This window comes from Columba livia, chromosome 3, assembly GCF_036013475.1.
Source record: "Columba livia isolate bColLiv1 breed racing homer chromosome 3, bColLiv1.pat.W.v2, whole genome shotgun sequence".
Lineage (NCBI taxonomy): Eukaryota > Metazoa > Chordata > Aves > Columbiformes > Columbidae > Columba > Columba livia.
This window is the reverse complement of record NC_088604.1, coordinates 110,083,011-110,109,402: the sequence shown is the minus strand read 5'-3', so window position 1 is coordinate 110,109,402 and position 26,392 is coordinate 110,083,011.

Here is a 26,392-nt window from a genome sequence, read left to right as displayed (position 1 = left end):
GCAAGGAAGCCAATTCAAGGCAAGGCAAAAGGGCAAAGCAAGCCAAGGCAAGGCAAGCTAAAATGGCAAAGCAAAGCAAGGAAGGGAAGGCAAAAGGGCAAAGTCAGGCAAGGTAAGGCAAAAGGGTAAAGGAAGGCAAGGCAAGTCAAGGCAAAAGGGCAAAGCAAGTCAAGGCAAGTCAAGGCAAAATGGCAAAGCAAGGTAAGAGAAGGCATGGCAAAAAAGCAAAGCAAGGCATGGCAATGCAAAAGGGCAGAGCAAGGCCGAGGGAAGGGAAAAGGGCAAGGCAAGGAAAGGCAAAAGGGTAAACCAAGGGAAGGCAAAAGGACAAAGCAAGGAAAGGCAAGGCAAAAGGGGAAAGCAATGCAAGGCAAGGGAAGGCAAAACGGCAAAGGAAGCCAATTCAAGGCAAGCCAAAAGGGCAAAGCAAAGCAAGGAAAGGCAAGGCAAAAGGGCAAAGTAAGGCCAGGCAAGGCAAAACGGGAAAGTAAGGAAAGGCAACAGAAGGCAAGGCAACAGAAGGCAAGATAAAAGGGCAACGAAAGGGAAGGCAAGGCATGGCAAAAGGGCAAAGCAAGGCAAGGCAAGGCAAAAGGGCAAAGCAAGGTAAGAGAAGGTATGGCAAAACAGCAAAGCAAGGCATGGCAATGCAAAAGGGCAAAGCAAGGCCGAGGGAAGGGAAAAGGGCAATGCAAGGCAAGGCAAGGAAAGGCAAAAGGGTAAACCAAGGGAAGGCAAAAGGACAAAGCAAGGAAAGGCAAGGCAAAAGGGCAAAGCAAACCAAGGCAAGGCAAGGTAAAAGGGCAAAGGAAGGCAAGGAAAGGCAAAAGGGCAAAGTCAGGCAAGATAAGGCAAAAGGGTAAAGGAAGGCAAGGCAATTCAAGGCAAAAGGGCAAAGTAAGGAAAGGCAAGGCAAAAGGGCAAAGCAAGGAAAGGCAAGGAATAAGGGCAAAGCAAAGCAAGGCAAGGGAATGCAAAATGGCAAGGAAGCCAATTCAAGGCAAGGTAAAAGGGCAAAGCAAGCCAAGGCAAGGCAAGCTAAAATGGCAAAGCAAAGCAAGGAAGGGAAGGCAAAAGGGCAAAGTAAGGGAATTCAAGGCAAGGAAAAAGGGCATAGTAAGGCAAGGCAAAAGTGAAAAGCTTGGCAAGGCAAGTCAAGGCAAAATGGCAAAGCAAGGCAAGGCAAGGCAAAAGCGGAAAGCAAGGCAAGGCAAGGCAAGGAAAAAGGGCAAAGCAAGTCAAGGAAAGGCAAGGCAAAAGGGCAAAGCAAGGCAAGTCAAGGCAAAAGGGCAAAGCAAGTTAATGCAAGGCAAGGCAAAATGGCAAAGTCAGGCAAGGTAAGGCAAAAGGGTAAAGGAAGGCAAGGCAAGTCAAGGCAAAAGGGCAAAGCAAGTCAAGGCAAGTCAAGGCAAAATGGCAAAGCAAGGTAAGAGAAGGCATGGCAAAAATCAAAGCAAGGCATGGCAATGCAAAAGGGCAGAGCAAGGCCGAGGGAAGGGAAAAGGGCAATGCAAGGCAAGGCAAGGAAAGGCAAAAGGGTAAACCAAGGGAAGGCAAAAGGACAAAGCAAGGAAAGGCAAGGCAAAACGGGAAAGTAAGGAAAGGCAACAGAAGGCAAGGCAACAGAAGGCAAGATGAAAGGGCAACGAAAGGGAAGGCAAGGCATGGCAAAAGGGCAAAGCAAGGCAAGGCAAGGCAAAAGGTCAAACTAAGCCAAGGCAAGGAGAGGCAAAAGGGCAACGAAAGGGAAGGCAAGGCATGGCAAAATGGTAAAGTCAGGCAAGGCAAGGCAAAAGGGTAGGGAAAGGCAAGGCAAGTCATGGCAAAAGGGCAAAGCAAAGCAAAGCAAGGGAACACAAAAGGGGAAAGGAAGCCAATTCAAGGCAAGGTAAAAGGGCAAAGCAAACCAAGGCACTGCAAGCCGAAAGGGCAAAGAAAAGCAAGGGAAGGGAAGGCAAAAGGGCAAAGTAAGGCAAGGCAAGGCAAAACGGGAAAGTAAGGAAAGGCAACAGAAGGCAAGGCAACAGAAGGCAAGATAAAAGGGCAACGAAAGGGAAGGCAAGGCATGGCAAAAGGGCAAAGCAAGGCAAGGAAAGGCAAGGCAAAAGGGCAAAGCAAGGCAAGTCAAGACAAAAGGGCAAAGCAAGGTAAGGCAAGGCAAGGCAAAATGGTAAAGTCAGGCAAGGCAAAAGGGCAAAAGGATAGGGGAAGGCAAGGCAAGGCAAGGCAATAGGGCAAAGCAAAGCAAGGCAAGGGAAGACAAAAGGGGAAAGGAAGCCAATTCAAAGCAAGCCAAGGCACTGCAAGCCGAAAGGGCAAAGCAAAGCAAGGGAAGGGAAGGCAAAAGGGCAAAGTAAGGCAAGGCAAGGCAATAGGGCAAAGTAAGGAAAGGCAAGGCAAAAGGGCAAAGCAAAGCAAGTCAAGGCAAGGCAAAACGGCAAAGGAAGCCAATTCAAGGCAAGGTAAAAGGGCAAAGCAAACCAAGGCAAGGCAAGGTAAAAGGGCAAAGCAATGCAAGGCAAGGCAAAAGTGAAAAGGTTGGCAAGGCAAGTCAAGGCAAAATGGCAAAGCAAGGCAAGGAAAGGCCAAGGCAAAAGCGGAAAACAAGGCAAGGCAAGGCAAAAGGCCAAAGCAAGGTAAGGGAAGGGATGGCAAAACAGCAAAGCAAGGCATGGCAATGCAAAAGGGCAAAGCAAGGCCGAGGGAAGGGAAAATGGCAATGCAAGGCAAGGCAAGGAAAGGCAAAAGGGTAAACCAAGGGAAGGCAAAAGGACAAAGCAAGGAAAGGCAAGGCAAAAGGGGAAAGCAATGCAAGGCAAGGGAAGGCAAAACGGCAAAGGAAGCCAATTCAAGGCAAGGTAAAAGGGCAAAGCAAGCCAAGGCAAGGCAAGCCAAAAGGACAAAGCAAAGCAAGGAAAGGCAAGGCAAAAGGGCAAAGTAAGGCCAGGCAAGGCAAAACGGGAAAGTAAGGAAAGGCAACAGAAGGCAAGGCAACAGAAGGTAAGATAAAAGGGCAACGAAAGGGAAGGCAAGGCATGGCAAAAGGGCAAAGCAAGGCAAGGCAAGGCAAAAGGGCAAAGCAAACCAAGGCAAGGCAAGGTAAAAGGGCAAAGGAAGGCAAGGAAAGGCAAAAGGGCAAAGTCAGGCAAGATAAGGCAAAAGGGTAAAGGAAGGCAAGGCAATTAAAGGCAAAAGGGAAAAGTAAGGAAAGGCAAGGCAAAAGGGCAAAGCAAGGAAAGGCAAGGAATAAGGGCAAAGCAAAGCAAGGCAAAGGAATGCAAAATGGCAAGGAAGCCAATTCAAGGCAAGGCAAAAGGGCAAAGCAAGCCAAGGCAAGGCAAGCTAAAATGGCAAAGCAAAGCAAGGAAGGGAAGGCAAAAGGGCAAAGTCAGGCAAGGTAAGGCAAAAGGGTAAAGGAAGGCAAGGCAAGTCAAGGCAAAAGGGCAAAGCAAGTCAAGGCAAGTCAAGGCAAAATGGCAAAGCAAGGTAAGAGAAGGCATGGCAAAAAAGCAAAGCAAGGCATGGCAATGCAAAAGGGCAGAGCAAGGCCGAGGGAAGGGAAAAGGGCAAGGCAAGGAAAGGCAAAAGGGTAAACAAAGGGAAGGCAAAAGGACAAAGCAAGGAAAGGCAAGGCAAAAGGGGAAAGCAATGCAAGGCAAGGGAAGGCAAAAAACGGCAAAGGAAGCCAATTCAAGGCAAGGTAAAAGGGCAAAGCAAGCCAAGGCAAGGCAAGCCAAAAGGGCAAAGCAAAGCAAGGAAAGGCAAGGCAAAAGGGCAAAGTAAGGCCAGGCAAGGCAAAACGGGAAAGTAAGGAAAGGCAACAGAAGGCAAGGCAACAGAAGGCAAGATAAAAGGGCAACGAAAGGGAAGGCAAGGCATGGCAAAAGGGCAAAGCAAGGCAAGGCAAGGCAAAAGGGCAAAGCAAGGTAAGAGAAGGTATGGCAAAACAGCAAAGCAAGGCATGGCAATGCAAAAGGGCAAAGCAAGGCCGAGGGAAGGGAAAAGGGCAATGCAAGGCAAGGCAAGGAAAGGCAAAAGGGTAAACCAAGGGAAGGCAAAAGGACAAAGCAAGGAAAGGCAAGGCAAAAGGGCAAGGCAAACCAAGGCAAGGCAAGGTAAAAGGGCAAAGGAAGGCAAGGAAAGGCAAAAGGGCAAAGTCAGGCAAGATAAGGCAAAAGGGTAAAGGAAGGCAAGGCAATTCAAGGCAAAAGGGCAAAGTAAGGAAAGGCAAGGCAAAAGGGCAAAGCAAGGAAAGGCAAGGAATAAGGGCAAAGCAAAGCAAGGCAAAGGAATGCAAAATGGCAAGGAAGCCAATTCAAGGCAAGGCAAAAGGGCAAAGCAAGCCAAGGCAAGGCAAGCTAAAATGGCAAAGCAAAGCAAGGAAGGGAAGGCAAAAGGGCAAAGTCAGGCAAGGTAAGGCAAAAGGGTAAAGGAAGGCAAGGCAAGTCAAGGCAAAAGGGCAAAGCAAGTCAAGGCAAGTCAAGGCAAAATGGCAAAGCAAGGTAAGAGAAGGCATGGCAAAAAAGCAAAGCAAGGCATGGCAATGCAAAAGGGCAGAGCAAGGCCGAGGGAAGGGAAAAGGGCAAGGCAAGGAAAGGCAAAAGGGTAAACCAAGGGAAGGCAAAAGGACAAAGCAAGGAAAGGCAAGGCAAAAGGGGAAAGCAATGCAAGGCAAGGGAAGGCAAAACGGCAAAGGAAGCCAATTCAAGGCAAGCCAAAAGGGCAAAGCAAAGCAAGGAAAGGCAAGGCAAAAGGGCAAAGTAAGGCCAGGCAAGGCAAAACGGGAAAGTAAGGAAAGGCAACAGAAGGCAAGGCAACAGAAGGCAAGATAAAAGGGCAACGAAAGGGAAGGCAAGGCATGGCAAAAGGGCAAAGCAAGGCAAGGCAAGGCAAAAGGGCAAAGCAAGGTAAGAGAAGGTATGGCAAAACAGCAAAGCAAGGCATGGCAATGCAAAAGGGCAAAGCAAGGCCGAGGGAAGGGAAAAGGGCAATGCAAGGCAAGGCAAGGAAAGGCAAAAGGGTAAACCAAGGGAAGGCAAAAGGACAAAGCAAGGAAAGGCAAGGCAAAAGGGCAAAGCAAACCAAGGCAAGGCAAGGTAAAAGGGCAAAGGAAGGCAAGGAAAGGCAAAAGGGCAAAGTCAGGCAAGATAAGGCAAAAGGGTAAAGGAAGGCAAGGCAATTCAAGGCAAAAGGGCAAAGTAAGGAAAGGCAAGGCAAAAGTGCAAAGCAAGGAAAGGCAAGGAATAAGGGCAAAGCAAAGCAAGGCAAGGGAATGCAAAATGGCAAGGAAGCCAATTCAAGGCAAGGTAAAAGGGCAAAGCAAGCCAAGGCAAGGCAAGCTAAAATGGCAAAGCAAAGCAAGGAAGGGAAGGCAAAAGGGAAAGTAAGGGAATTCAAGGCAAGGAAAAAGGGCATAGTAAGGCAAGGCAAAAGTGAAAAGCTTGGCAAGGCAAGTCAAGGCAAAATGGCAAAGCAAGGCAAGGCAAGGCAAAAGCGGAAAGCAAGGCAAGGCAAGGCAAGGAAAAAGGGCAAAGCAAGTCAAGGAAAGGCAAGGCAAAAGGGCAAAGCAAGGCAAGTCAAGGCAAAAGGGCAAAGCAAGTTAATGCAAGGCAAGGCAAAATGGCAAAGTCAGGCAAGGTAAGAAAAAAGGGTAAAGGAAGGCAAGGCAAGTCAAGGCAAAAGGGCAAAGCAAGTCAAGGTAAGTCAAGGCAAAATGGCAAAGCAAGGTAAGAGAAGGCATGGCAAAAAAGCAAAGCAAGGCATGGCAATGCAAAAGGGCAGAGCAAGGCCGAGGGAAGGGAAAAGGGCAATGCAAGGCAAGGCAAGGAAAGGCAAAAGGGTAAACCAAGGGAAGGCAAAAGGACAAAGCAAGGAAAGGCAAGGCAAAACGGGAAAGTAAGGAAAGGCAACAGAAGGCAAGGCAACAGAAGGCAAGATAAAAGGGCAACGAAAGGGAAGGCAAGGCATGGCAAAAGGGCAAAGCAAGGCAAGGCAAGGCAAAAGGTCAAACTAAGCCAAGGCAAGGAGAGGCAAAAGGGCAAAGCAAGGCAAGGAAAGGCAAGGCAAAATGGTAAAGTCAGGCAAGGCAAGGCAAAAGGGTAGGGAAAGGCAAGGCAAGTCATGGCAAAAGGGCAAAGCAAAGCAAAGCAAGGGAACACAAAAGGGGAAAGGAAGCCAATTCAAGGCAAGGTAAAAGGGCAAAGCAAGCCAAGGCACTGCAAGCCGAAAGGGCAAAGAAAAGCAAGGGAAGGGAAGGCAAAAGGGCAAAGTAAGGCAAGGCAAGGCAAAACGGGAAAGTAAGGAAAGGCAACAGAAGGCAAGGCAACAGAAGGCAAGATAAAAGGGCAACGAAAGGGAAGGCAAGGCATGGCAAAAGGGCAAAGCAAGGCAAGGAAAGGCAAGGCAAAAGGGCAAAGCAAGGCAAGTCAAGACAAAAGGGCAAAGCAAGGTAAGGCAAGGCAAGGCAAAATGGTAAAGTCAGGCAAGGCAAAAGGGCAAAAGGATAGGGGAAGGCAAGGCAAGGCAAGGCAATAGGGCAAAGCAAAGCAAGGCAAGGGAAGACAAAAGGGGAAAGGAAGCCAATTCAAAGCAAGCCAAGGCACTGCAAGCCGAAAGGGCAAAGCAAAGCAAGGGAAGGGAAGGCAAAAGGGCAAAGTAAGGCAAGGCAAGGCAATAGGGCAAAGTAAGGAAAGGCAAGGCAAAAGGGCAAAGCAAAGCAAGTCAAGGCAAGGCAAAACGGCAAAGGAAGCCAATTCAAGGCAAGGTAAAAGGGCAAAGCAAACCAAGGCAAGGCAAGGTAAAAGGGCAAAGCAATGCAAGGCAAGGCAAAAGTGCAAAGGTTGGCAAGGCAAGTCAAGGCAAAATGGCAAAGCAAGGCAAGGAAAGGCCAAGGCAAAAGCGGAAAACAAGGCAAGGCAAGGCAAAAGGCCAAAGCAAGGTAAGAGAAGGGATGGCAAAACAGCAAAGCAAGGCATGGCAATGCAAAAGGGCAAAGCAAGGCCGAGGGAAGGGAAAATGGCAATGCAAGGCAAGGCAAGGAAAGGCAAAAGGGTAAACCAAGGGAAGGCAAAAGGACAAAGCAAGGAAAGGCAAGGCAAAAGGGGAAAGCAATGCAAGGCAAGGGAAGGCAAAACGGCAAAGGAAGCCAATTCAAGGCAAGGTAAAAGGGCAAAGCAAGCCAAGGCAAGGCAAGCCAAAAGGACAAAGCAAAGCAAGGAAAGGCAAGGCAAAAGGGCAAAGTAAGGCCAGGCAAGGCAAAACGGGAAAGTAAGGAAAGGCAACAGAAGGCAAGGCAACAGAAGGTAAGATAAAAGGGCAACGAAAGGGAAGGCAAGGCATGGCAAAAGGGCAAAGCAAGGCAAGGCAAGGCAAAAGGGCAAAGCAAACCAAGGCAAGGCAAGGTAAAAGGGCAAAGGAAGGCAAGGAAAGGCAAAAGGGCAAAGTCAGGCAAGATAAGGCAAAAGGGTAAAGGAAGGCAAGGCAATTCAAGGCAAAAGGGCAAAGTAAGGAAAGGCAAGGCAAAAGGGCAAAGCAAGGAAAGGCAAGGAATAAGGGCAAAGCAAAGCAAGGCAAAGGAATGCAAAATGGCAAGGAAGCCAATTCAAGGCAAGGCAAAAGGGCAAAGCAAGCCAAGGCAAGGCAAGCTAAAATGGCAAAGCAAAGCAAGGAAGGGAAGGCAAAAGGGCAAAGTCAGGCAAGGTAAGGCAAAAGGGTAAAGGAAGGCAAGGCAAGTCAAGGCAAAAGGGCAAAGCAAGTCAAGGCAAGTCAAGGCAAAATGGCAAAGCAAGGTAAGAGAAGGCATGGGAAAAAAGCAAAGCAAGGCATGGCAATGCAAAAGGGCAGAGCAAGGCCGAGGGAAGGGAAAAGGGCAAGGCAAGGAAAGGCAAAAGGGTAAACCAAGGGAAGGCAAAAGGACAAAGCAAGGAAAGGCAAGGCAAAAGGGGAAAGCAATGCAAGGCAAGGGAAGGCAAAAAACGGCAAAGGAAGCCAATTCAAGGCAAGGTAAAAGGGCAAAGCAAGCCAAGGCAAGGCAAGCCAAAAGGGCAAAGCAAAGCAAGGAAAGGCAAGGCAAAAGGGCAAAGTAAGGCCAGGCAAGGCAAAACGGGAAAGTAAGGAAAGGCAACAGAAGGCAAGGCAACAGAAGGCAAGATAAAAGGGCAACGAAAGGGAAGGCAAGGCATGGCAAAAGGGCAAAGCAAGGCAAGGCAAGGCAAAAGGGCAAAGCAAGGTAAGAGAAGGTATGGCAAAACAGCAAAGCAAGGCATGGCAATGCAAAAGGGCAAAGCAAGGCCGAGGGAAGGGAAAAGGGCAATGCAAGGCAAGGCAAGGAAAGGCAAAAGGGTAAACCAAGGGAAGGCAAAAGGACAAAGCAAGGAAAGGCAAGGCAAAAGGGCAAAGCAAACCAAGGCAAGGCAAGGTAAAAGGGCAAAGGAAGGCAAGGAAAGGCAAAAGGGCAAAGTCAGGCAAGATAAGGCAAAAGGGTAAAGGAAGGCAAGGCAATTCAAGGCAAAAGGGCAAAGTAAGGAAAGGCAAGGCAAAAGGGCAAAGCAAGGAAAGGCAAGGAATAAGGGCAAAGCAAAGCAAGGCAAGGGAATGCAAAATGGCAAGGAAGTCAATTCAAGGCAAGGTAAAAGGGCAAAGCAAGCCAAGGCAAGGCAAGCTAAAATGGCAAAGCAAAGCAAGGAAGGGAAGGCAAAAGGGCAAAGTAAGGGAATTCAAGGCAAGGAAAAAGGGCATAGTAAGGCAAGGCAAAAGTGAAAAGCTTGGCAAGGCAAGTCAAGGCAAAATGGCAAAGCAAGGCAAGGCAAGGCAAAAGCGGAAAGCAAGGCAAGGCAAGGCAAGGAAAAAGGGCAAAGCAAGTCAAGGAAAGGCAAGGCAAAAGGGCAAAGCAAGGCAAGTCAAGGCAAAAGGGCAAAGCAAGTTAATGCAAGGCAAGGCAAAATGGCAAAGTCAGGCAAGGTAAGGCAAAAGGGTAAAGGAAGGCAAGGCAAGTCAAGGCAAAAGGGCAAAGCAAGTCAAGGCAAGTCAAGGCAAAATGGCAAAGCAAGGTAAGAGAAGGCATGGCAAAAATCAAAGCAAGGCATGGCAATGCAAAAGGGCAGAGCAAGGCCGAGGGAAGGGAAAAGGGCAATGCAAGGCAAGGCAAGGAAAGGCAAAAGGGTAAACCAAGGGAAGGCAAAAGGACAAAGCAAGGAAAGGCAAGGCAAAACGGGAAAGTAAGGAAAGGCAACAGAAGGCAAGGCAACAGAAGGCAAGATGAAAGGGCAACGAAAGGGAAGGCAAGGCATGGCAAAAGGGCAAAGCAAGGCAAGGCAAGGCAAAAGGTCAAACTAAGCCAAGGCAAGGAGAGGCAAAAGGGCAAAGCAAGGCAAGGAAAGGCAAGGCAAAATGGTAAAGTCAGGCAAGGCAAGGCAAAAGGGTAGGGAAAGGCAAGGCAAGTCATGGCAAAAGGGCAAAGCAAAGCAAAGCAAGGGAACACAAAAGGGGAAAGGAAGCCAATTCAAGGCAAGGTAAAAGGGCAAAGCAAGCCAAGGCACTGCAAGCCGAAAGGGCAAAGAAAAGCAAGGGAAGGGAAGGCAAAAGGGCAAAGTAAGGCAAGGCAAGGCAAAACGGGAAAGTAAGGAAAGGCAACAGAAGGCAAGGCAACAGAAGGCAAGATAAAAGGGCAACGAAAGGGAAGGCAAGGCATGGCAAAAGGGCAAAGCAAGGCAAGGAAAGGCAAGGCAAAAGGGCAAAGCAAGGCAAGTCAAGACAAAAGGGCAAAGCAAGGTAAGGCAAGGCAAGGCAAAATGGTAAAGTCAGGCAAGGCAAAAGGGCAAAAGGATAGGGGAAGGCAAGGCAAGGCAAGGCAATAGGGCAAAGCAAAGCAAGGCAAGGGAAGACAAAAGGGGAAAGGAAGCCAATTCAAAGCAAGCCAAGGCACTGCAAGCCGAAAGGGCAAAGCAAAGCAAGGGAAGGGAAGGCAAAAGGGCAAAGTAAGGCAAGGCAAGGCAATAGGGCAAAGTAAGGAAAGGCAAGGCAAAAGGGCAAAGCAAAGCAAGTCAAGGCAAGGCAAAACGGCAAAGGAAGCCAATTCAAGGCAAGGTAAAAGGGCAAAGCAAAGCAAGGCAAGGCAAGGTAAAAGGGCAAAGCAATGCAAGGCAAGGCAAAAGTGAAAAGGTTGGCAAGGCAAGTCAAGGCAAAATGGCAAAGCAAGGCAAGGAAAGGCCAAGGCAAAAGCGGAAAACAAGGCAAGGCAAGGCAAAAGGCCAAAGCAAGGTAAGGGAAGGGATGGCAAAACAGCAAAGCAAGGCATGGCAATGCAAAAGGGCAAAGCAAGGCCGAGGGAAGGGAAAATGGCAATGCAAGGCAAGGCAAGGAAAGGCAAAAGGGTAAACCAAGGGAAGGCAAAAGGACAAAGCAAGGAAAGGCAAGGCAAAAGGGGAAAGCAATGCAAGGCAAGGGAAGGCAAAACGGCAAAGGAAGCCAATTCAAGGCAAGGTAAAAGGGCAAAGCAAGCCAAGGCAAGGCAAGCCAAAAGGGCAAAGCAAAGCAAGGAAAGGCAAGGCAAAAGGGCAAAGTAAGGCCAGGCAAGGCAAAACGGGAAAGTAAGGAAAGGCAACAGAAGGCAAGGCAACAGAAGGTAAGATAAAAAGGCAACGAAAGGGAAGGCAAGGCATGGCAAAAGGGCAAAGCAAGGCAAGGCAAGGCAAAAGGGCAAAGCAAACCAAGGCAAGGCAAGGTAAAAGGGCAAAGGAAGGCAAGGAAAGGCAAAAGGGCAAAGTCAGGCAAGATAAGGCAAAAGGGTAAAGGAAGGCAAGGCAATTCAAGGCAAAAGGGCAAAGTAAGGAAAGGCAAGGCAAAAGGGCAAAGCAAGGAAAGGCAAGGAATAAGGGCAAAGCAAAGCAAGGCAAAGGAATGCAAAATGGCAAGGAAGCCAATTCAAGGCAAGGCAAAAGGGCAAAGCAAGCCAAGGCAAGGCAAGCTAAAATGGCAAAGCAAAGCAAGGAAGGGAAGGCAAAAGGGCAAAGTCAGGCAAGGTAAGGCAAAAGGGTAAAGGAAGGCAAGGCAAGTCAAGGCAAAAGGGCAAAGCAAGTCAAGGCAAGTCAAGGCAAAATGGCAAAGCAAGGTAAGAGAAGGCATGGCAAAAAAGCAAAGCAAGGCATGGCAATGCAAAAGGGCAGAGCAAGGCCGAGGGAAGGGAAAAGGGCAAGGCAAGGAAAGGCAAAAGGGTAAACCAAGGGAAGGCAAAAGGACAAAGCAAGGAAAGGCAAGGCAAAAGGGGAAAGCAATGCAAGGCAAGGGAAGGCAAAACGGCAAAGGAAGCCAATTCAAGGCAAGCCAAAAGGGCAAAGCAAAGCAAGGAAAGGCAAGGCAAAAGGGCAAAGTAAGGCCAGGCAAGGCAAAACGGGAAAGTAAGGAAAGGCAACAGAAGGCAAGGCAACAGAAGGCAAGATAAAAGGGCAACGAAAGGGAAGGCAAGGCATGGCAAAAGGGCAAAGCAAGGCAAGGCAAGGCAAAAGGGCAAAGCAAGGTAAGAGAAGGTATGGCAAAACAGCAAAGCAAGGCATGGCAATGCAAAAGGGCAAAGCAAGGCCGAGGGAAGGGAAAAGGGCAATGCAAGGCAAGGCAAGGAAAGGCAAAAGGGTAAACCAAGGGAAGGCAAAAGGACAAAGCAAGGAAAGGCAAGGCAAAAGGGCAAAGCAAACCAAGGCAAGGCAAGGTAAAAGGGCAAAGGAAGGCAAGGAAAGGCAAAAGGGCAAAGTCAGGCAAGATAAGGCAAAAGGGTAAAGGAAGGCAAGGCAATTCAAGGCAAAAGGGCAAAGTAAGGAAAGGCAAGGCAAAAGGGCAAAGCAAGGAAAGGCAAGGAATAAGGGCAAAGCAAAGCAAGGCAAGGGAATGCAAAATGGCAAGGAAGCCAATTCAAGGCAAGGTAAAAGGGCAAAGCAAGCCAAGGCAAGGCAAGCTAAAATGGCAAAGCAAAGCAAGGAAGGGAAGGCAAAAGGGAAAGTAAGGGAATTCAAGGCAAGGAAAAAGGGCATAGTAAGGCAAGGCAAAAGTGAAAAGCTTGGCAAGGCAAGTCAAGGCAAAATGGCAAAGCAAGGCAAGGCAAGGCAAAAGCGGAAAGCAAGGCAAGGCAAGGCAAGGAAAAAGGGCAAAGCAAGTCAAGGAAAGGCAAGGCAAAAGGGCAAAGCAAGGCAAGTCAAGGCAAAAGGGCAAAGCAAGTTAATGCAAGGCAAGGCAAAATGGCAAAGTCAGGCAAGGTAAGAAAAAAGGGTAAAGGAAGGCAAGGGAAGTCAAGGCAAAAGGGCAAAGCAAGTCAAGGTAAGTCAAGGCAAAATGGCAAAGCAAGGTAAGAGAAGGCATGGCAAAAAAGCAAAGCAAGGCATGGCAATGCAAAAGGGCAGAGCAAGGCCGAGGGAAGGGAAAAGGGCAATGCAAGGCAAGGCAAGGAAAGGCAAAAGGGTAAACCAAGGGAAGGCAAAAGGACAAAGCAAGGAAAGGCAAGGCAAAACGGGAAAGTAAGGAAAGGCAACAGAAGGCAAGGCAACAGAAGGCAAGATAAAAGGGCAACGAAAGGGAAGGCAAGGCATGGCAAAAGGGCAAAGCAAGGCAAGGCAAGGCAAAAGGTCAAACTAAGCCAAGGCAAGGAGAGGCAAAAGGGCAAAGCAAGGCAAGGAAAGGCAAGGCAAAATGGTAAAGTCAGGCAAGGCAAGGCAAAAGGGTAGGGAAAGGCAAGGCAAGTCATGGCAAAAGGGCAAAGCAAAGCAAAGCAAGGGAACACAAAAGGGGAAAGGAAGCCAATTCAAGGCAAGGTAAAAGGGCAAAGCAAGCCAAGGCACTGCAAGCCGAAAGGGCAAAGAAAAGCAAGGGAAGGGAAGGCAAAAGGGCAAAGTAAGGCAAGGCAAGGCAAAACGGGAAAGTAAGGAAAGGCAACAGAAGGCAAGGCAACAGAAGGCAAGATAAAAGGGCAACGAAAGGGAAGGCAAGGCATGGCAAAAGGGCAAAGCAAGGCAAGGAAAGGCAAGGCAAAAGGGCAAAGCAAGGCAAGTCAAGACAAAAGGGCAAAGCAAGGTAAGGCAAGGCAAGGCAAAATGGTAAAGTCAGGCAAGGCAAAAGGGCAAAAGGATAGGGGAAGGCAAGGCAAGGCAAGGCAATAGGGCAAAGCAAAGCAAGGCAAGGGAAGACAAAAGGGGAAAGGAAGCCAATTCAAAGCAAGCCAAGGCACTGCAAGCCGAAAGGGCAAAGCAAAGCAAGGGAAGGGAAGGCAAAAGGGCAAAGTAAGGCAAGGCAAGGCAATAGGGCAAAGTAAGGAAAGGCAAGGCAAAAGGGCAAAGCAAAGCAAGTCAAGGCAAGGCAAAACGGCAAAGGAAGCCAATTCAAGGCAAGGTAAAAGGGCAAAGCAAACCAAGGCAAGGCAAGGTAAAAGGGCAAAGCAATGCAAGGCAAGGCAAAAGTGAAAAGGTTGGCAAGGCAAGTCAAGGCAAAATGGCAAAGCAAGGCAAGGAAAGGCCAAGGCAAAAGCGGAAAACAAGGCAAGGCAAGGCAAAAGGCCAAAGCAAGGTAAGAGAAGGGATGGCAAAACAGCAAAGCAAGGCATGGCAATGCAAAAGGGCAAAGCAAGGCCGAGGGAAGGGAAAATGGCAATGCAAGGCAAGGCAAGGAAAGGCAAAAGGGTAAACCAAGGGAAGGCAAAAGGACAAAGCAAGGAAAGGCAAGGCAAAAGGGGAAAGCAATGCAAGGCAAGGGAAGGCAAAACGGCAAAGGAAGCCAATTCAAGGCAAGGTAAAAGGGCAAAGCAAGCCAAGGCAAGGCAAGCCAAAAGGACAAAGCAAAGCAAGGAAAGGCAAGGCAAAAGGGCAAAGTAAGGCCAGGCAAGGCAAAACGGGAAAGTAAGGAAAGGCAACAGAAGGCAAGGCAACAGAAGGTAAGATAAAAGGGCAACGAAAGGGAAGGCAAGGCATGGCAAAAGGGCAAAGCAAGGCAAGGCAAGGCAAAAGGGCAAAGCAAACCAAGGCAAGGCAAGGTAAAAGGGCAAAGGAAGGCAAGGAAAGGCAAAAGGGCAAAGTCAGGCAAGATAAGGCAAAAGGGTAAAGGAAGGCAAGGCAATTCAAGGCAAAAGGGCAAAGTAAGGAAAGGCAAGGCAAAAGGGCAAAGCAAGGAAAGGCAAGGAATAAGGGCAAAGCAAAGCAAGGCAAAGGAATGCAAAATGGCAAGGAAGCCAATTCAAGGCAAGGCAAAAGGGCAAAGCAAGCCAAGGCAAGGCAAGCTAAAATGGCAAAGCAAAGCAAGGAAGGGAAGGCAAAAGGGCAAAGTCAGGCAAGGTAAGGCAAAAGGGTAAAGGAAGGCAAGGCAAGTCAAGGCAAAAGGGCAAAGCAAGTCAAGGCAAGTCAAGGCAAAATGGCAAAGCAAGGTAAGAGAAGGCATGGGAAAAAAGCAAAGCAAGGCATGGCAATGCAAAAGGGCAGAGCAAGGCCGAGGGAAGGGAAAAGGGCAAGGCAAGGAAAGGCAAAAGGGTAAACCAAGGGAAGGCAAAAGGACAAAGCAAGGAAAGGCAAGGCAAAAGGGGAAAGCAATGCAAGGCAAGGGAAGGCAAAAAACGGCAAAGGAAGCCAATTCAAGGCAAGGTAAAAGGGCAAAGCAAGCCAAGGCAAGGCAAGCCAAAAGGGCAAAGCAAAGCAAGGAAAGGCAAGGCAAAAGGGCAAAGTAAGGCCAGGCAAGGCAAAACGGGAAAGTAAGGAAAGGCAACAGAAGGCAAGGCAACAGAAGGCAAGATAAAAGGGCAACGAAAGGGAAGGCAAGGCATGGCAAAAGGGCAAAGCAAGGCAAGGCAAGGCAAAAGGGCAAAGCAAGGTAAGAGAAGGTATGGCAAAACAGCAAAGCAAGGCATGGCAATGCAAAAGGGCAAAGCAAGGCCGAGGGAAGGGAAAAGGGCAATGCAAGGCAAGGCAAGGAAAGGCAAAAGGGTAAACCAAGGGAAGGCAAAAGGACAAAGCAAGGAAAGGCAAGGCAAAAGGGCAAAGCAAACCAAGGCAAGGCAAGGTAAAAGGGCAAAGGAAGGCAAGGAAAGGCAAAAGGGCAAAGTCAGGCAAGATAAGGCAAAAGGGTAAAGGAAGGCAAGGCAATTCAAGGCAAAAGGGCAAAGTAAGGAAAGGCAAGGCAAAAGGGCAAAGCAAGGAAAGGCAAGGAATAAGGGCAAAGCAAAGCAAGGCAAGGGAATGCAAAATGGCAAGGAAGTCAATTCAAGGCAAGGTAAAAGGGCAAAGCAAGCCAAGGCAAGGCAAGCTAAAATGGCAAAGCAAAGCAAGGAAGGGAAGGCAAAAGGGCAAAGTAAGGGAATTCAAGGCAAGGAAAAAGGGCATAGTAAGGCAAGGCAAAAGTGAAAAGCTTGGCAAGGCAAGTCAAGGCAAAATGGCAAAGCAAGGCAAGGCAAGGCAAAAGCGGAAAGCAAGGCAAGGCAAGGCAAGGAAAAAGGGCAAAGCAAGTCAAGGAAAGGCAAGGCAAAAGGGCAAAGCAAGGCAAGTCAAGGCAAAAGGGCAAAGCAAGTTAATGCAAGGCAAGGCAAAATGGCAAAGTCAGGCAAGGTAAGGCAAAAGGGTAAAGGAAGGCAAGGCAAGTCAAGGCAAAAGGGCAAAGCAAGTCAAGGCAAGTCAAGGCAAAATGGCAAAGCAAGGTAAGAGAAGGCATGGCAAAAATCAAAGCAAGGCATGGCAATGCAAAAGGGCAGAGCAAGGCCGAGGGAAGGGAAAAGGGCAATGCAAGGCAAGGCAAGGAAAGGCAAAAGGGTAAACCAAGGGAAGGCAAAAGGACAAAGCAAGGAAAGGCAAGGCAAAACGGGAAAGTAAGGAAAGGCAACAGAAGGCAAGGCAACAGAAGGCAAGATAAAAGGGCAACGAAAGGGAAGGCAAGGCATGGCAAAAGGGCAAAGCAAGGCAAGGCAAGGCAAAAGGTCAAACTAAGCCAAGGCAAGGAGAGGCAAAAGGGCAAAGCAAGGCAAGGAAAGGCAAGGCAAAATGGTAAAGTCAGGCAAGGCAAGGCAAAAGGGTAGGGAAAGGCAAGGCAAGTCATGGCAAAAGGGCAAAGCAAAGCAAAGCAAGGGAACACAAAAGGGGAAAGGAAGCCAATTCAAGGCAAGGTAAAAGGGCAAAGCAAGCCAAGGCACTGCAAGCCGAAAGGGCAAAGAAAAGCAAGGGAAGGGAAGGCAAAAGGGCAAAGTAAGGCAAGGCAAGGCAAAACGGGAAAGTAAGGAAAGGCAACAGAAGGCAAGGCAACAGAAGGCAAGATAAAAGGGCAACGAAAGGGAAGGCAAGGCATGGCAAAAGGGCAAAGCAAGGCAAGGCAAGGCAAGGCAAAAGGGCAAAGCAAGGCAAGTCAAGACAAAAGGGCAAAGCAAGGTAAGGCAAGGCAAGGCAAAATGGTAAAGTCAGGCAAGGCAAAAGGGCAAAAGGATAGGGGAAGGCAAGGCAAGGCAAGGCAATAGGGCAAAGCAAAGCAAGGCAAGGGAAGACAAAAGGGGAAAGGAAGCCAATTCAAAGCAAGCCAAGGCACTGCAAGCCGAAAGGGCAAAGCAAAGCAAGGGAAGGGAAGGCAAAAGGGCAAAGTAAGGCAAGGCAAGGCAATAGGGCAAAGTAAGGAAAGGCAAGGCAAAAGGGCAAAGCAAAGCAAGTCAAGGCAAGGCAAAACGGCAAAGGAAGCCAATTCAAGGCAAGGTAAAAGGGCAAAGCAAAGCAAGGCAAGGCAAGGTAAAAGGGCAAAGCAATGCAAGGCAAGGCAAAAGTGAAAAGGTTGGCAAGGCAAGTCAAGGCAAAATGGCAAAGCAAGGCAAGGAAAGGCCAAGGCAAAAGCGGAAAACAAGGCAAGGCAAGGCAAAAGGCCAAAGCAAGGTAAGGGAAGGGATGGCAAAACAGCAAAGCAAGGCATGGCAATGCAAAAGGGCAAAGCAAGGTCGAGGGAAGGGAAAATGGCAATGCAAGGCAAGGCAAGGAAAGGCAAAAGGGTAAACCAAGGGAAGGCAAAAGGACAAAGCAAGGAAAGGCAAGGCAAAAGGGGAAAGCAATGCAAGGCAAGGGAAGGCAAAACGGCAAAGGAAGCCAATTCAAGGCAAGGTAAAAGGGCAAAGCAAGCCAAGGCAAGGCAAGCCAAAAGGGCAAAGCAAAGCAAGGAAAGGCAAGGCAAAAGGGCAAAGTAAGGCCAGGCAAGGCAAAACGGGAAAGTAAGGAAAGGCAACAGAAGGCAAGGCAACAGAAGGTAAGATAAAAAGGCAACGAAAGGGAAGGCAAGGCATGGCAAAAGGGCAAAGCAAGGCAAGGCAAGGCAAAAGGGCAAAGCAAACCAAGGCAAGGCAAGGTAAAAGGGCAAAGGAAGGCAAGGAAAGGCAAAAGGGCAAAGTCAGGCAAGATAAGGCAAAAGGGTAAAGGAAGGCAAGGCAATTCAAGGCAAAAGGGCAAAGTAAGGAAAGGCAAGGCAAAAGGGCAAAGCAAGGAAAGGCAAGGAATAAGGGCAAAGCAAAGCAAGGCAAAGGAATGCAAAATGGCAAGGAAGCCAATTCAAGGCAAGGCAAAAGGGCAAAGCAAGCCAAGGCAAGGCAAGCTAAAATGGCAAAGCAAAGCAAGGAAGGGAAGGCAAAAGGGCAAAGTCAGGCAAGGTAAGGCAAAAGGGTAAAGGAAGGCAAGGCAAGTCAAGGCAAAAGGGCAAAGCAAGTCAAGGCAAGTCAAGGCAAAATGGCAAAGCAAGGTAAGAGAAGGCATGGCAAAAAAGCAAAGCAAGGCATGGCAATGCAAAAGGGCAGAGCAAGGCCGAGGGAAGGGAAAAGGGCAAGGCAAGGAAAGGCAAAAGGGTAAACCAAGGGAAGGCAAAAGGACAAAGCAAGGAAAGGCAAGGCAAAAGGGGAAAGCAATGCAAGGCAAGGGAAGGCAAAACGGCAAAGGAAGCCAATTCAAGGCAAGCCAAAAGGGCAAAGCAAAGCAAGGAAAGGCAAGGCAAAAGGGCAAAGTAAGGCCAGGCAAGGCAAAACGGGAAAGTAAGGAAAGGCAACAGAAGGCAAGGCAACAGAAGGCAAGATAAAAGGGCAACGAAAGGGAAGGCAAGGCATGGCAAAAGGGCAAAGCAAGGCAAGGCAAGGCAAAAGGGCAAAGCAAGGTAAGAGAAGGTATGGCAAAACAGCAAAGCAAGGCATGGCAATGCAAAAGGGCAAAGCAAGGCCGAGGGAAGGGAAAAGGGCAATGCAAGGCAAGGCAAGGAAAGGCAAAAGGGTAAACCAAGGGAAGGCAAAAGGACAAAGCAAGGAAAGGCAAGGCAAAAGGGCAAAGCAAACCAAGGCAAGGCAAGGTAAAAGGGCAAAGGAAGGCAAGGAAAGGCAAAAGGGCAAAGTCAGGCAAGATAAGGCAAAAGGGTAAAGGAAGGCAAGGCAATTCAAGGCAAAAGGGCAAAGTAAGGAAAGGCAAGGCAAAAGGGCAAAGCAAGGAAAGGCAAGGAATAAGGGCAAAGCAAAGCAAGGCAAGGGAATGCAAAATGGCAAGGAAGCCAATTCAAGGCAAGGTAAAAGGGCAAAGCAAGCCAAGGCAAGGCAAGCTAAAATGGCAAAGCAAAGCAAGGAAGGGAAGGCAAAAGGGAAAGTAAGGGAATTCAAGGCAAGGAAAAAGGGCATAGTAAGGCAAGGCAAAAGTGAAAAGCTTGGCAAGGCAAGTCAAGGCAAAATGGCAAAGCAAGGCAAGGCAAGGCAAAAGCGGAAAGCAAGGCAAGGCAAGGCAAGGAAAAAGGGCAAAGCAAGTCAAGGAAAGGCAAGGCAAAAGGGCAAAGCAAGGCAAGTCAAGGCAAAAGGGCAAAGCAAGTTAATGCAAGGCAAGGCAAAATGGCAAAGTCAGGCAAGGTAAGAAAAAAGGGTAAAGGAAGGCAAGGCAAGTCAAGGCAAAAGGGCAAAGCAAGTCAAGGTAAGTCAAGGCAAAATGGCAAAGCAAGGTAAGAGAAGGCATGGCAAAAAAGCAAAGCAAGGCATGGCAATGCAAAAGGGCAGAGCAAGGCCGAGGGAAGGGAAAAGGGCAATGCAAGGCAAGGCAAGGAAAGGCAAAAGGGTAAACCAAGGGAAGGCAAAAGGACAAAGCAAGGAAAGGCAAGGCAAAACGGGAAAGTAAGGAAAGGCAACAGAAGGCAAGGCAACAGAAGGCAAGATAAAAGGGCAACGAAAGGGAAGGCAAGGCATGGCAAAAGGGCAAAGCAAGGCAAGGCAAGGCAAAAGGTCAAACTAAGCCAAGGCAAGGAGAGGCAAAAGGGCAAAGCAAGGCAAGGAAAGGCAAGGCAAAATGGTAAAGTCAGGCAAGGCAAGGCAAAAGGGTAGGGAAAGGCAAGGCAAGTCATGGCAAAAGGGCAAAGCAAAGCAAAGCAAGGGAACACAAAAGGGGAAAGGAAGCCAATTCAAGGCAAGGTAAAAGGGCAAAGCAAGCCAAGGCACTGCAAGCCGAAAGGGCAAAGAAAAGCAAGGGAAGGGAAGGCAAAAGGGCAAAGTAAGGCAAGGCAAGGCAAAACGGGAAAGTAAGGAAAGGCAACAGAAGGCAAGGCAACAGAAGGCAAGATAAAAGGGCAACGAAAGGGAAGGCAAGGCATGGCAAAAGGGCAAAGCAAGGCAAGGAAAGGCAAGGCAAAAGGGCAAAGCAAGGCAAGTCAAGACAAAAGGGCAAAGCAAGGTAAGGCAAGGCAAGGCAAAATGGTAAAGTCAGGCAAGGCAAAAGGGCAAAAGGATAGGGGAAGGCAAGGCAAGGCAAGGCAATAGGGCAAAGCAAAGCAAGGCAAGGGAAGACAAAAGGGGAAAGGAAGCCAATTCAAAGCAAGCCAAGGCACTGCAAGCCGAAAGGGCAAAGCAAAGCAAGGGAAGGGAAGGCAAAAGGGCAAAGTAAGGCAAGGCAAGGCAATAGGGCAAAGTAAGGAAAGGCAAGGCAAAAGGGCAAAGCAAAGCAAGTCAAGGCAAGGCAAAACGGCAAAGGAAGCCAATTCAAGGCAAGGTAAAAGGGCAAAGCAAACCAAGGCAAGGCAAGGTAAAAGGGCAAAGCAATGCAAGGCAAGGCAAAAGTGAAAAGGTTGGCAAGGCAAGTCAAGGCAAAATGGCAAAGCAAGGCAAGGAAAGGCCAAGGCAAAAGCGGAAAACAAGGCAAGGCAAGGCAAAAGGCCAAAGCAAGGTAAGAGAAGGGATGGCAAAACAGCAAAGCAAGGCATGGCAATGCAAAAGGGCAAAGCAAGGCCGAGGGAAGGGAAAATGGCAATGCAAGGCAAGGCAAGGAAAGGCAAAAGGGTAAACCAAGGGAAGGCAAAAGGACAAAGCAAGGAAAGGCAAGGCAAAAGGGGAAAGCAATGCAAGGCAAGGGAAGGCAAAACGGCAAAGGAAGCCAATTCAAGGCAAGGTAAAAGGGCAAAGCAAGCCAAGGCAAGGCAAGCCAAAAGGACAAAGCAAAGCAAGGAAAGGCAAGGCAAAAGGGCAAAGTAAGGCCAGGCAAGGCAAAACGGAAAAGTAAGGAAAGGCAACAGAAGGCAAGGCAACAGAAGGTAAGATAAAAGGGCAACGAAAGGGAAGGCAAGGCATGGCAAAAGGGCAAAGCAAGGCAAGGCAAGGCAAAAGGGCAAAGCAAACCAAGGCAAGGCAAGGTAAAAGGGCAAAGGAAGGCAAGGAAAGGCAAAAGGGCAAAGTCAGGCAAGATAAGGCAAAAGGGTAAAGGAAGGCAAGGCAATTCAAGGCAAAAGGGCAAAGTAAGGAAAGGCAAGGCAAAAGGGCAAAGCAAGGAAAGGCAAGGAATAAGGGCAAAGCAAAGCAAGGCAAAGGAATGCAAAATGGCAAGGAAGCCAATTCAAGGCAAGGCAAAAGGGCAAAGCAAGCCAAGGCAAGGCAAGCTAAAATGGCAAAGCAAAGCAAGGAAGGGAAGGCAAAAGGGCAAAGTCAGGCAAGGTAAGGCAAAAGGGTAAAGGAAGGCAAGGCAAGTCAAGGCAAAAGGGCAAAGCAAGTCAAGGCAAGTCAAGGCAAAATGGCAAAGCAAGGTAAGAGAAGGCATGGCAAAAAAGCAAAGCAAGGCATGGCAATGCAAAAGGGCAGAGCAAGGCCGAGGGAAGGGAAAAGGGCAAGGCAAGGAAAGGCAAAAGGGTAAACAAAGGGAAGGCAAAAGGACAAAGCAAGGAAAGGCAAGGCAAAAGGGGAAAGCAATGCAAGGCAAGGGAAGGCAAAAAACGGCAAAGGAAGCCAATTCAAGGCAAGGTAAAAGGGCAAAGCAAGCCAAGGCAAGGCAAGCCAAAAGGGCAAAGCAAAGCAAGGAAAGGCAAGGCAAAAGGGCAAAGTAAGGCCAGGCAAGGCAAAACGGGAAAGTAAGGAAAGGCAACAGAAGGCAAGGCAACAGAAGGCAAGATAAAAGGGCAACGAAAGGGAAGGCAAGGCATGGCAAAAGGGCAAAGCAAGGCAAGGCAAGGCAAAAGGGCAAAGCAAGGTAAGAGAAGGTATGGCAAAACAGCAAAGCAAGGCATGGCAATGCAAAAGGGCAAAGCAAGGCCGAGGGAAGGGAAAAGGGCAATGCAAGGCAAGGCAAGGAAAGGCAAAAGGGTAAACCAAGGGAAGGCAAAAGGACAAAGCAAGGAAAGGCAAGGCAAAAGGGCAAAGCAAACCAAGGCAGGCAAGGTAAAAGGGCAAAGGAAGGCAAGGAAAGGCAAAAGGGCAAAGTCAGGCAAGATAAGGCAAAAGGGTAAAGGAAGGCAAGGCAATTCAAGGCAAAAGGGCAAAGTAAGGAAAGGCAAGGCAAAAGGGCAAAGCAAGGAAAGGCAAGGAATAAGGGCAAAGCAAAGCAAGGCAAGGGAATGCAAAATGGCAAGGAAGTCAATTCAAGGCAAGGTAAAAGGGCAAAGCAAGCCAAGGCAAGGCAAGCTAAAATGGCAAAGCAAAGCAAGGAAGGGAAGGCAAAAGGGCAAAGTAAGGGAATTCAAGGCAAGGAAAAAGGGCATAGTAAGGCAAGGCAAAAGTGAAAAGCTTGGCAAGGCAAGTCAAGGCAAAATGGCAAAGCAAGGCAAGGCAAGGCAAAAGCGGAAAGCAAGGCAAGGCAAGGCAAGGAAAAAGGGCAAAGCAAGTCAAGGAAAGGCAAGGCAAAAGGGCAAAGCAAGGCAAGTCAAGGCAAAAGGGCAAAGCAAGTTAATGCAAGGCAAGGCAAAATGGCAAAGTCAGGCAAGGTAAGGCAAAAGGGTAAAGGAAGGCAAGGCAAGTCAAGGCAAAAGGGCAAAGCAAGTCAAGGCAAGTCAAGGCAAAATGGCAAAGCAAGGTAAGAGAAGGCATGGCAAAAATCAAAGCAAGGCATGGCAATGCAAAAGGGCAGAGCAAGGCCGAGGGAAGGGAAAAGGGCAATGCAAGGCAAGGCAAGGAAAGGCAAAAGGGTAAACCAAGGGAAGGCAAAAGGACAAAGCAAGGAAAGGCAAGGCAAAACGGGAAAGTAAGGAAAGGCAACAGAAGGCAAGGCAACAGAAGGCAAGATAAAAGGGCAACGAAAGGGAAGGCAAGGCATGGCAAAAGGGCAAAGCAAGGCAAGGCAAGGCAAAAGGTCAAACTAAGCCAAGGCAAGGAGAGGCAAAAGGGCAAAGCAAGGCAAGGAAAGGCAAGGCAAAATGGTAAAGTCAGGCAAGGCAAGGCAAAAGGGTAGGGAAAGGCAAGGCAAGTCATGGCAAAAGGGCAAAGCAAAGCAAAGCAAGGGAACACAAAAGGGGAAAGGAAGCCAATTCAAGGCAAGGTAAAAGGGCAAAGCAAGCCAAGGCACTGCAAGCCGAAAGGGCAAAGAAAAGCAAGGGAAGGGAAGGCAAAAGGGCAAAGTAAGGCAAGGCAAGGCAAAACGGGAAAGTAAGGAAAGGCAACAGAAGGCAAGGCAACAGAAGGCAAGATAAAAGGGCAACGAAAGGGAAGGCAAGGCATGGCAAAAGGGCAAAGCAAGGCAAGGCAAGGCAAGGCAAAAGGGCAAAGCAAGGCAAGTCAAGACAAAAGGGCAAAGCAAGGTAAGGCAAGGCAAGGCAAAATGGTAAAGTCAGGCAAGGCAAAAGGGCAAAAGGATAGGGGAAGGCAAGGCAAGGCAAGGCAATAGGGCAAAGCAAAGCAAGGCAAGGGAAGACAAAAGGGGAAAGGAAGCCAATTCAAAGCAAGCCAAGGCACTGCAAGCCGAAAGGGCAAAGCAAAGCAAGGGAAGGGAAGGCAAAAGGGCAAAGTAAGGCAAGGCAAGGCAATAGGGCAAAGTAAGGAAAGGCAAGGCAAAAGGGCAAAGCAAAGCAAGTCAAGGCAAGGCAAAACGGCAAAGGAAGCCAATTCAAGGCAAGGTAAAAGGGCAAAGCAAAGCAAGGCAAGGCAAGGTAAAAGGGCAAAGCAATGCAAGGCAAGGCAAAAGTGAAAAGGTTGGCAAGGCAAGTCAAGGCAAAATGGCAAAGCAAGGCAAGGAAAGGCCAAGGCAAAAGCGGAAAACAAGGCAAGGCAAGGCAAAAGGCCAAAGCAAGGTAAGGGAAGGGATGGCAAAACAGCAAAGCAAGGCATGGCAATGCAAAAGGGCAAAGCAAGGTCGAGGGAAGGGAAAATGGCAATGCAAGGCAAGGCAAGGAAAGGCAAAAGGGTAAACCAAGGGAAGGCAAAAGGACAAAGCAAGGAAAGGCAAGGCAAAAGGGGAAAGCAATGCAAGGCAAGGGAAGGCAAAACGGCAAAGGAAGCCAATTCAAGGCAAGGTAAAAGGGCAAAGCAAGCCAAGGCAAGGCAAGCCAAAAGGGCAAAGCAAAGCAAGGAAAGGCAAGGCAAAAGGGCAAAGTAAGGCCAGGCAAGGCAAAACGGGAAAGTAAGGAAAGGCAACAGAAGGCAAGGCAACAGAAGGTAAGATAAAAAGGCAACGAAAGGGAAGGCAAGGCATGGCAAAAGGGCAAAGCAAGGCAAGGCAAGGCAAAAGGGCAAAGCAAACCAAGGCAAGGCAAGGTAAAAGGGCAAAGGAAGGCAAGGAAAGGCAAAAGGGCAAAGTCAGGCAAGATAAGGCAAAAGGGTAAAGGAAGGCAAGGCAATTCAAGGCAAAAGGGCAAAGTAAGGAAAGGCAAGGCAAAAGGGCAAAGCAAGGAAAGGCAAGGAATAAGGGCAAAGCAAAGCAAGGCAAAGGAATGCAAAATGGCAAGGAAGCCAATTCAAGGCAAGGCAAAAGGGCAAAGCAAGCCAAGGCAAGGCAAGCTAAAATGGCAAAGCAAAGCAAGGAAGGGAAGGCAAAAGGGCAAAGTCAGGCAAGGTAAGGCAAAAGGGTAAAGGAAGGCAAGGCAAGTCAAGGCAAAAGGGCAAAGCAAGTCAAGGCAAGTCAAGGCAAAATGGCAAAGCAAGGTAAGAGAAGGCATGGCAAAAAAGCAAAGCAAGGCATGGCAATGCAAAAGGGCAGAGCAAGGCCGAGGGAAGGGAAAAGGGCAAGGCAAGGAAAGGCAAAAGGGTAAACCAAGGGAAGGCAAAAGGACAAAGCAAGGAAAGGCAAGGCAAAAGGGGAAAGCAATGCAAGGCAAGGGAAGGCAAAACGGCAAAGGAAGCCAATTCAAGGCAAGCCAAAAGGGCAAAGCAAAGCAAGGAAAGGCAAGGCAAAAGGGCAAAGTAAGGCCAGGCAAGGCAAAACGGGAAAGTAAGGAAAGGCAACAGAAGGCAAGGCAACAGAAGGCAAGATAAAAGGGCAACGAAAGGGAAGGCAAGGCATGGCAAAAGGGCAAAGCAAGGCAAGGCAAGGCAAAAGGGCAAAGCAAGGTAAGAGAAGGTATGGCAAAACAGCAAAGCAAGGCATGGCAATGCAAAAGGGCAAAGCAAGGCCGAGGGAAGGGAAAAGGGCAATGCAAGGCAAGGCAAGGAAAGGCAAAAGGGTAAACCAAGGGAAGGCAAAAGGACAAAGCAAGGAAAGGCAAGGCAAAAGGGCAAAGCAAACCAAGGCAAGGCAAGGTAAAAGGGCAAAGGAAGGCAAGGAAAGGCAAAAGGGCAAAGTCAGGCAAGATAAGGCAAAAGGGTAAAGGAAGGCAAGGCAATTCAAGGCAAAAGGGCAAAGTAAGGAAAGGCAAGGCAAAAGGGCAAAGCAAGGAAAGGCAAGGAATAAGGGCAAAGCAAAGCAAGGCAAGGGAATGCAAAATGGCAAGGAAGCCAATTCAAGGCAAGGTAAAAGGGCAAAGCAAGCCAAGGCAAGGCAAGCTAAAATGGCAAAGCAAAGCAAGGAAGGGAAGGCAAAAGGGAAAGTAAGGGAATTCAAGGCAAGGAAAAAGGGCATAGTAAGGCAAGGCAAAAGTGAAAAGCTTGGCAAGGCAAGTCAAGGCAAAATGGCAAAGCAAGGCAAGGCAAGGCAAAAGCGGAAAGCAAGGCAAGGCAAGGCAAGGAAAAAGGGCAAAGCAAGTCAAGGAAAGGCAAGGCAAAAGGGCAAAGCAAGGCAAGTCAAGGCAAAAGGGCAAAGCAAGTTAATGCAAGGCAAGGCAAAATGGCAAAGTCAGGCAAGGTAAGAAAAAAGGGTAAAGGAAGGCAAGGCAAGTCAAGGCAAAAGGGCAAAGCAAGTCAAGGTAAGTCAAGGCAAAATGGCAAAGCAAGGTAAGAGAAGGCATGGCAAAAAAGCAAAGCAAGGCATGGCAATGCAAAAGGGCAGAGCAAGGCCGAGGGAAGGGAAAAGGGCAATGCAAGGCAAGGCAAGGAAAGGCAAAAGGGTAAACCAAGGGAAGGCAAAAGGACAAAGCAAGGAAAGGCAAGGCAAAACGGGAAAGTAAGGAAAGGCAACAGAAGGCAAGGCAACAGAAGGCAAGATAAAAGGGCAACGAAAGGGAAGGCAAGGCATGGCAAAAGGGCAAAGCAAGGCAAGGCAAGGCAAAAGGTCAAACTAAGCCAAGGCAAGGAGAGGCAAAAGGGCAAAGCAAGGCAAGGAAAGGCAAGGCAAAATGGTAAAGTCAGGCAAGGCAAGGCAAAAGGGTAGGGAAAGGCAAGGCAAGTCATGGCAAAAGGGCAAAGCAAAGCAAAGCAAGGGAACACAAAAGGGGAAAGGAAGCCAATTCAAGGCAAGGTAAAAGGGCAAAGCAAGCCAAGGCACTGCAAGCCGAAAGGGCAAAGAAAAGCAAGGGAAGGGAAGGCAAAAGGGCAAAGTAAGGCAAGGCAAGGCAAAACGGGAAAGTAAGGAAAGGCAACAGAAGGCAAGGCAACAGAAGGCAAGATAAAAGGGCAACGAAAGGGAAGGCAAGGCATGGCAAAAGGGCAAAGCAAGGCAAGGAAAGGCAAGGCAAAAGGGCAAAGCAAGGCAAGTCAAGACAAAAGGGCAAAGCAAGGTAAGGCAAGGCAAGGCAAAATGGTAAAGTCAGGCAAGGCAAAAGGGCAAAAGGATAGGGGAAGGCAAGGCAAGGCAAGGCAATAGGGCAAAGCAAAGCAAGGCAAGGGAAGACAAAAGGGGAAAGGAAG